The following is an 8,330-nucleotide window of genomic DNA, read 5'->3' as shown; positions in this document are numbered from 1 at the left end:
GATTAATTTGTACCCATCAAAGAAACTTTAAGAAGGAATTATTCACATAATTCTAGCTGTCAAATGAATCGCCATTTTGACCTATTTAACGCCATTTTCAAGATGGCCAGCATATTTTTTCGGAATTAGCATACCCAAATTAGGTTAAAAACCATGCTGGACCAAATAATACATGTAATTATTTGCCGTTAGACGTTTTTTTTTTCACTTAATCGGACCAAACTACAGAATATAGCGTTTAAGATCTGGCTATGATGTTGTAGAACTGGGAACATGGTGATATTCTTTTCTAGGACCGGGGGCAGGATTGTACGGTGTTGTAGGTCTGGGGGCATGGGACGTATTCCTATATAATAGGACTGGGGACAGTGATTTGGTGTTATAGGACCAGGGACGTGATGTTATCATGTTCTAAGACTGAGGACAGGATGATTTTATGTCTAGGACCAGGAACAGGATGACATGTGGATGTAGGTCTGAGGTTAGGATAATAGAATGTGATAGGATTTGGGACAGAATGATATGATTTAGTGTGACTGGGAACATGATGATATGATGCTGTAGAAGTGGGACTATGGTAGTATAATACATAATGTATAGATAGGGCTCTAAGCAGGAGGATGTAGTTTGATAGAACCAGGGAGAGAATGATATGATGTTTTAGGCCCTGGGACAGGATGTTATGATTCATTGGCGGATCAACGGGGGGGGGGGGGGGGGGGGGGGTTCCGGGGGTCGGAACCCCCTCCCCCCCTTTCTCTGGGGCATATGCATTTTTTCGAAAACGTTTAATGCCTATTTAAAGGCAATTTTTCCCAATTTATAATAGAAATACTGTAATTATCTCAAATAAATGCTTTTAAAATTGCTTATTTAAAGAGTTTCGTATACTGCGTCCCATAATTTTGTTCTTATATGAAAAAAAACCCTATCGATATTTTATCGAAATAAAGTACATTGTACTCCTTCAGCATCTGGTGTTTACTACACTTAGTAAACATGTGGAAAATTAAAGAAAAAATACATAAAATTAAGCAGTATCGCTAAAAACGCAGATTTATAATAATATCTACAATGTATTTCTTACTCTATTTTTTTTTTAAAAATTGATTATAGTTCATACAGTTTTGAACTGACATGCCATCGAGTAAAACGACGTTCAAGTACCAGCTACAAATAAATTTAATACAAATTATTACTAAGCTGATTATTGATCGATATTAATTTAGTGTTCTGCTAATTACCGGTATTGAATTAATTGACTAATTTTTAACTGAATCAACATTATCTAAAATGGTTTGTCTTTGTGAAAGTTGTTTAATTTTTGTATGCCAATTAACACATTTTTTTATCTACATTTAAATTAGATGAAGAACTGGTGAGACAAATCAGAGAGTACAAAGCTTCTGCACGCACTGATGACAACGTGATCCATGATATCTGTGATGGAAAGCTGTACAAAGAGAGGTTCAGAAAGGATGGGTATTTTCATGGGACAACTGATGCTCAACTTGGAGAACTTCACATCTCATTGCAGATGAACACAGATGGAGTGTCCTTATTCCGTTCTTCCAATTTTTGCATTTGGCCAATCTATTTCGTCATCAATGAACTTCCACCACATCAGAGGTATGCAATAATATTCAGTCAAGTTTTTATTAAAAATTTGTAAAGATAGTCAAAGTATTTTGTCCATGTTTATGGTATGATTACCATTATTGTGTTATTAAGGCTTTAATTATTATTTTATAAAATTGCAGGTTTTCCAGAAAGAATCGTATTTTTGGTTTGGCTACAGTAAACCAGACTTTTGCACATTCCTACGACCTTTTGCACAAAGTCTTCATGACCTTTACCAGTCAGGTATAATTACTATTCAACTTAAAATCTCATCTACCCATTTCACTTCATATAATATCACAAGGTGTGTGCTTTTTATCAACAACTGTTTTGTCTCAAACCATTATAAATGGTTTGTAAATAAAATTAAATGTAGTCATATTTCAATAAAAACAGCTGCTAGGAACTGATAAAACTGTAAAAAACAAAAAAAAACCAATATCCACATAAAGAAAGCATTTTGAAGAATGTTTTCCATTATGATAATCATTATATTCTTTTTTAGTTTATTTATGTTAATTTAACTTTGTTTTTACTATTAAAGGATTGCAAATGGAGAATTTGACAGTAAGGGGCCTTATGCTGAATGGAACATTTGACTCTCCAGCCCGGTGCCTTTTCCAAAACATGACACAGTTTAATGGATTTTATGGCTGTCCTTATTGCCATGCTCCAGGAAGGACTGTGCAGACAAGTGAGAGAGGCCACACCCTTGTGTATCCGTTCAACATGGACTCTACAACAGGGTATCATGATCTGCGAACCCATGATTCCTTCACCAGGAACGGAGAACAGGCAGAACAAAACAAAGCAAACGGAGGAACACAGACCATACTCGGTGTGAAAGGACTAACATGGTTTTCCTACCTCCCAAACTTTGATATCATTCGAGGAGTAGGAGTTGATTAAATGCATTGTGTCCTTCTTGGAGTCGTCAAGATGCTGCTGAATTTATGGTTTGACAAGTTGCACAGGAACAGCATTTTCAGCATCTCCTCAAAAATTCAGGAAGTGGACCAACGCCTTCTTAACATCAAACCACCGAGTTTTATCACAAGACTGCCAAGATCTCTTACTGATGTTTCCCATTATAAGGCTGCGGAATTCAAGAACTTTCTCCTTTATTATGGACTGCCTTGCCTTTACGGAATTTTACCAGCAGAACAGTACCACCATTTCTCCCTCCTTGTGTGTTTTCCACATACATCCTTCTACAGGAGAAGATATCAGCGACCAACATCCTCCACTGTAGGCAGATGGTAATGGAATTTGTGCTGAACATTCCTGTTCTTTATGGAGAACGATACTCAACATCCAATACACATCTTCTACTCCATTTGACAGACAAAGTGATGGACCTTGGACCATTATGGGCCAGCTCATGCTTCTATTTTGAAGACTTTAATGGACAGCTTCGACATCTTTTCCATGGCACTCAGCATATCGAAACACAGATTGCGTTTGCTGTTGGTGTCCATCAAAGTCTTCCAAAGCTGGCCAAGTCTCTAAAGCATGGAACAAGTGAGAAAGATCTGTATGTGAAAATGATGGAGAAAAAACCTCAGAGGACTAGTGAATGTATTGGAAATGGATTCTTTGTAGTTGGTGCATATAACAACAGGACATTTGCTCCAGATGAAGAAGCCGCAATTTGTGAAACACTTGGAGATTTCAATTCAGCACTTTTCTTAAAACGTCTGTCCATAGGTCATCAGATTGTGCATAGTACGGAATACAAATCCACGCAAAGAAGAAACAATGCCATTGTTAAATACAAGGACAATTTTGGTGAAGTGAAAACTTTTGTTAAAGTGGTTGTAAATGAAGAGACACGTGTTCTTGCGCTCATCCACCCAATGGAAAGATCAACAGTTACAATCCCTAACTGCCAAAGAGCTGCGAATAGCCACTCCATACCATTGAGGCCACCATCAAGAAGATATATTGTAGCTGTGCCAGTGAATGACATTTGCGAAGTATGTGTATGTGTTTTGTTGAACAATGAACTTTGTTTTGTTTCGGCAACACCAAACAGAATTGAGAAGGAGTGAGGAACTAAAGACTTAGCCAGAACAGTTTGACTTTCTAGTATTCTAGTGAACTGACTGCATTTCTTAATAATATTAAAAAATCCTTAACATGCTGTGTAAAGGTAATTGTAATAAATAAAATGTTATTATTGCATCTGAGAGCACTGAATCTATCATTTTCATTTTTGGCATTAATATGTCTGATTTGACTGTCTTTCAAATTTATAAAGCAAGTAATATGTATGATAGATTTGTGTGCAAAGGTGGCATATTACATGATGACTGTATATGGCATTTTGTTTTATTTTTACTACATGTACTACAAGTCAAAATTGCTATGTGCAGGAGTAGTATTCAAATGAAAGTGTATGAAACGAAATACTTAAAAAAGTTAAATGAAAAAATAAATACATACATAAAATCTCACTAGAACCTACAATGAAATGTAGATAAATGAGATTGGAAATGTTATTCAGCAAATTCTTAAAAAATTCATTAAAAAAAATAAAAATAAGACTAAGTCTCCAAAAAGGCACACTTTAGGTACACAAGCTTTAGTTAAGAATTACTAAATCTAAATTAGATACATTTTAGGCACACTGAAAATTTTCTAAGTCCAACAGGAAAAATACTTAAAACAGTTAAAAATGTCTAAGTTCCAATTAGGTACATGTTAGGTACCTATAAAGATATCTAAGTTAAAAATAGGCACATATCAGGCACACTGCAAAAAGACAAAGTCCAGCATAGTTATCTTATAGGTACACTGCAAAAAGTTTAAGTCCAGCATAGGCATTTTATAGGTACACCATGAAAAAGATAAGTCCAGTATAGGCACATAGTAGGTACATTGAAAAAATATTAAGTTCATTTTTGATACTTTTGAGGTATGCCTATTTTGTACCTATTTTAATAGGTACATATGAAGTACTCTTTAGGCACAGATAAAGTATGCCTATATGTACTTTTTTTGGTATGGGAGTACACGCATTCGTTTTACTATAGCATTGAATCATGATTTTTTGAAGTATACACTCTCATAACTGCAGCGGTGTGTGCATACAAATTGAATAACGCGCGTTAGCGCGTTATGAAAATTTGTATGCACACACCGCTGCAGTTATGAGAGTGTATACTTCAAAAAATCATGATTTAATGCTTATATTTACATTTTTTTAACTTCTTGCATTGTCTGCAAATGTGATTCATACCTTAAAATTCCTATCTAATCCTAAGGGTAAGTTAATATTAATGGAAGAGCCACAGTAACAGCCACAAGCGTGAACTTTGATTTTCGCTTGTGACGTTGCAGTTTACAGCGTTCAACGTTTGTGACGTCATAATAAAACTCGTCAATTTGACCTTTGACTACTTGTTGCATTTAGAGGCATTTGAAGATCACAGAATTTAATGGAAAAACACAGTAGAATGTAAATATTCTAGTTTAAAAAGCCGCTTTCAAATGTATATTGTTTAGTTAACTAACTAAAGTAATTATAATAGATGAGTTTTACTTCGTTTCATACGAAAAATACAAAGGAAATTACATGACCCGCTTATGTGGGTTATATATATGCTATTTTTCTGGAATGCTAGCTACCTTCATACACACATGAAACACAAAAGAAAGCCTTTTTTTTGTTTCTAAGAATCGGAAATTCTGTTACAAAAATAACGTGTAAAGGGTTTATATGTAAACCACTTTCAAAATGCCCAACTTTTCAAACCTTTTCTAAATATGATCGCATCTGTACTAGTGCCGGATGATGTAGCGCACCCAGTACAGAGGTCACACCAAGTTCCCTGGGACGACAATTGCTTTTACCATTGTATTACACACGTACCATCTATTCACCAGATAAATTATCCCCATTCTTTTGTCATATCCTATCATTTAGACCTTTATTTAAGAAGGCAATCGATAGAAACCAAAATCGATATATAGTTCAGAATTTAAAAACATCAAAGACATAAAAAATTTCCAAAATATCCATTTTCATAATAGTTTGTCGTAATTAGTCTGAGTTATTATTTGTTTCTTAGTGTTTCTTTTCTATCAAGCATAGACGCACTTTCTCATTGGTGGATACTTGGGTTTCTTGAGGCTAGATACATGTATTATGCAAATCTTCCTTACCTAAACCAAAACGCTCAATAATGCTGTTGAAATAGATGTGAAATAGATAGTGCTGAGATAAATGTTTATTAAATACAGTTGTATACGCACGGAAATGTTCAAAAAGTCCTTGTTTATTGACAAATGATGAAATTTGCACATATTGGTTTTCATCAAATGGAACCCCCCTTTTCCAAATTGCCGGATCCGCCTCTGTGATTACCGGTAGTTGTATATGCTAGAACTGGGGAAACATGTATTTTTGGTAGGGCTTAAGGCAGGAGGTATGATGTAGGATTATGGACAGAATAACTTATCATAGCTTTATTGTATTATGTATTTACCAACTTCAGTAATAAATATATTTTTAATAATTTATTTTTGGACAATATATATGAATAAAATATGAAAAAAATTGAAGAAGAGGAAGTAATCCATACATACCTATTAGTTTTAAGAGTTGTCCTCCTAAATATACATAACATTATTCTATAGTACAGTGTATGCTATATTTTAAAATGTGATTTGAATAAATAGATCAACAACAACATAATGTTAGAAGTAATAAATCTTTAAAACCATGCATCGATCCAAAAGTCCAAGGGGTCCGAGAAACAAATATGTTTGCCAGGGGTCCGAGACCTATTTTTCATACACTCAGGTGCCAAAAGTATGTCAATTTTAATTTTTTCACAATATATTTCACTGAAAACCAATATTTTCAAAGAATCGTTGAAAAGAAACCGCTTGACTGATTTTGAAAAACCTTGGATTGATAAAAAATTTACAATTTATCTAGCCTTTTTTGGCATCATATTACATATTTCCCCAAAATTCCTGAGATTTGATATTCACAATCTAAGGAAGAGATTTTTAGGCTTACAAATTGCAAAAGATATAAAGGCCTAGTAGAGTTCTAAAAAATATCTTTGTGTTGTGTTTGAAATATCAAATTGTACAAATGAGTTGTTAAAAAACTGTTTCAATGCATATGAAAAAGTCCAAACTGAATCTTAGCAAGAATAGCAACAAAAAACCTTTTAAAAATAAGTCTTGTTTTCAATGAAATATACAGGAAAAAAAGGGTGGGTGACATAATTTTGCCACGTGAGTGCTTTACTTTGTGAATTTTAAAAGTTTAAATTTTCATGGGGTTGGGAGGGGGCGATCCAACCTCTCTAGATCCGCCTATGTAAATAATGCGAATATTAGCTAGTAGTTTTCGTATGGCCATGATTGCATAGCAGTAAAGAACAATGAGAAATCAGTATACCGTTGTCAAATAAAAAGTCAACAAACAAACAAAAATGATACCGGTAACTATCACAATTGATCATACTAAAATGCTGAGGCAACTAATATAGGCATTTCTTAAACTGATCACAGCAAGTACTGCCGACCTAGTAACTTAGTTTTAATAAATGAAAGGACAAAGTGTGATAAAAACGATAAATCAACCCATACTGTATATGAAATGAAAACTTTCCGCATTAAAAGTTTGCTTTTTACGAAAATAAACAGACCATAAATAAATAGACACTTAATAATTAAATTCAACAAATCCTGATATAGTAACGGTAATATATTACAGTCTACAAAAAATACAGGCAGGTCATGTGTTGTCACATATACTGTTGAACTTTGTTCGCATTCTAATGCCTTTCGTGCTTTTGTTCTATTCATTAGCCTATATTCACGTTAATGCATGATTATATACAGATTATATACAGATACATTGCTTAATTTTACAGTAAATGGTTGCGAAAATGCTGTTAATTGTGTGTGATGTTATGAGTCTCCATTTACTGTGCACCACAGTTAAACACACAATTGAACTAATAGAAATGTTTCTCAATCTGTAAAGAAATTTGATTTTTGAGGATCCCTGAAATATATAGGTCCTTGCAGCTGGTCGTTCATGCATTGTCTGTTTGATTTCCAAGAACTTATATGTTAATGATGCAAAAAAAAAAACCACATGCACCAAAACACAACAGTTGTCTTTTTCACAAACTTCGGTCTGACTTTCGGCACTGTCTTTGTCTGGTTATGAACTTGAAAAAAATTCAATTTCAATTTCTTCAAAGAGTGGGTCTTAGATGTATATTTAATTTCCGTCAACAACGGAATATACAATATCAATCTTTTTTTTCTTTTTTTTTTTGGGGGGGGGGGGGGGGTTCTTTAAGGAGATCATCTAAAAACGAATAAAACATACTGTTCATTTTGAAAATGCACTCAGTTTGCTTCTTCAAGTGAAATAAAGGTGAATTATGTCTTTTATCTTTCTTCATATTTATTTGCATTTTCCAATTATTTGTCTGTGATAACACTACGAATTGATTTTGGTCCAATACATTTCATTAATGAATTGTTAAAATATTTAATCCTACATGCAATTGATGAACACAAGTAAAGCCCTTCGGGCTTTATTGGATTTGATCATACCCGACCGCATTTCATCACCTCATAATACTCAAAGAATGAATTGATTCCTTAAAGAAAGGTCTAACCATAACATAAAATCCAAGGATATACTCCCACGATAAGTAGGTTTACTGAAA

General features: G+C 34.0%; 1 long non-coding RNA gene across 1 annotated transcript; it reads left to right on the top strand.

Moving 5' to 3' along the window:
* Positions 1–1,308: 1,308 nt before the first annotated feature.
* On the top strand, positions 1,309–3,661 carry LOC136270781 (uncharacterized). Its single transcript, XR_010708642.1, has 2 exons — positions 1,309–1,863; positions 2,165–3,661. It is a non-coding gene; the product is annotated as an uncharacterized lncRNA (long non-coding RNA).
* The last annotated feature ends 4,669 nt before the right edge of the window (positions 3,662–8,330 follow it).

Source organism: Magallana gigas, chromosome 8, assembly GCF_963853765.1.
Source record: "Magallana gigas chromosome 8, xbMagGiga1.1, whole genome shotgun sequence".
Taxonomy (NCBI): domain Eukaryota; kingdom Metazoa; phylum Mollusca; class Bivalvia; order Ostreida; family Ostreidae; genus Magallana; species Magallana gigas.
The sequence above is the reverse complement of the archived record's forward strand: the minus strand, read 5'-3'. Positions and strand labels throughout refer to the sequence as shown.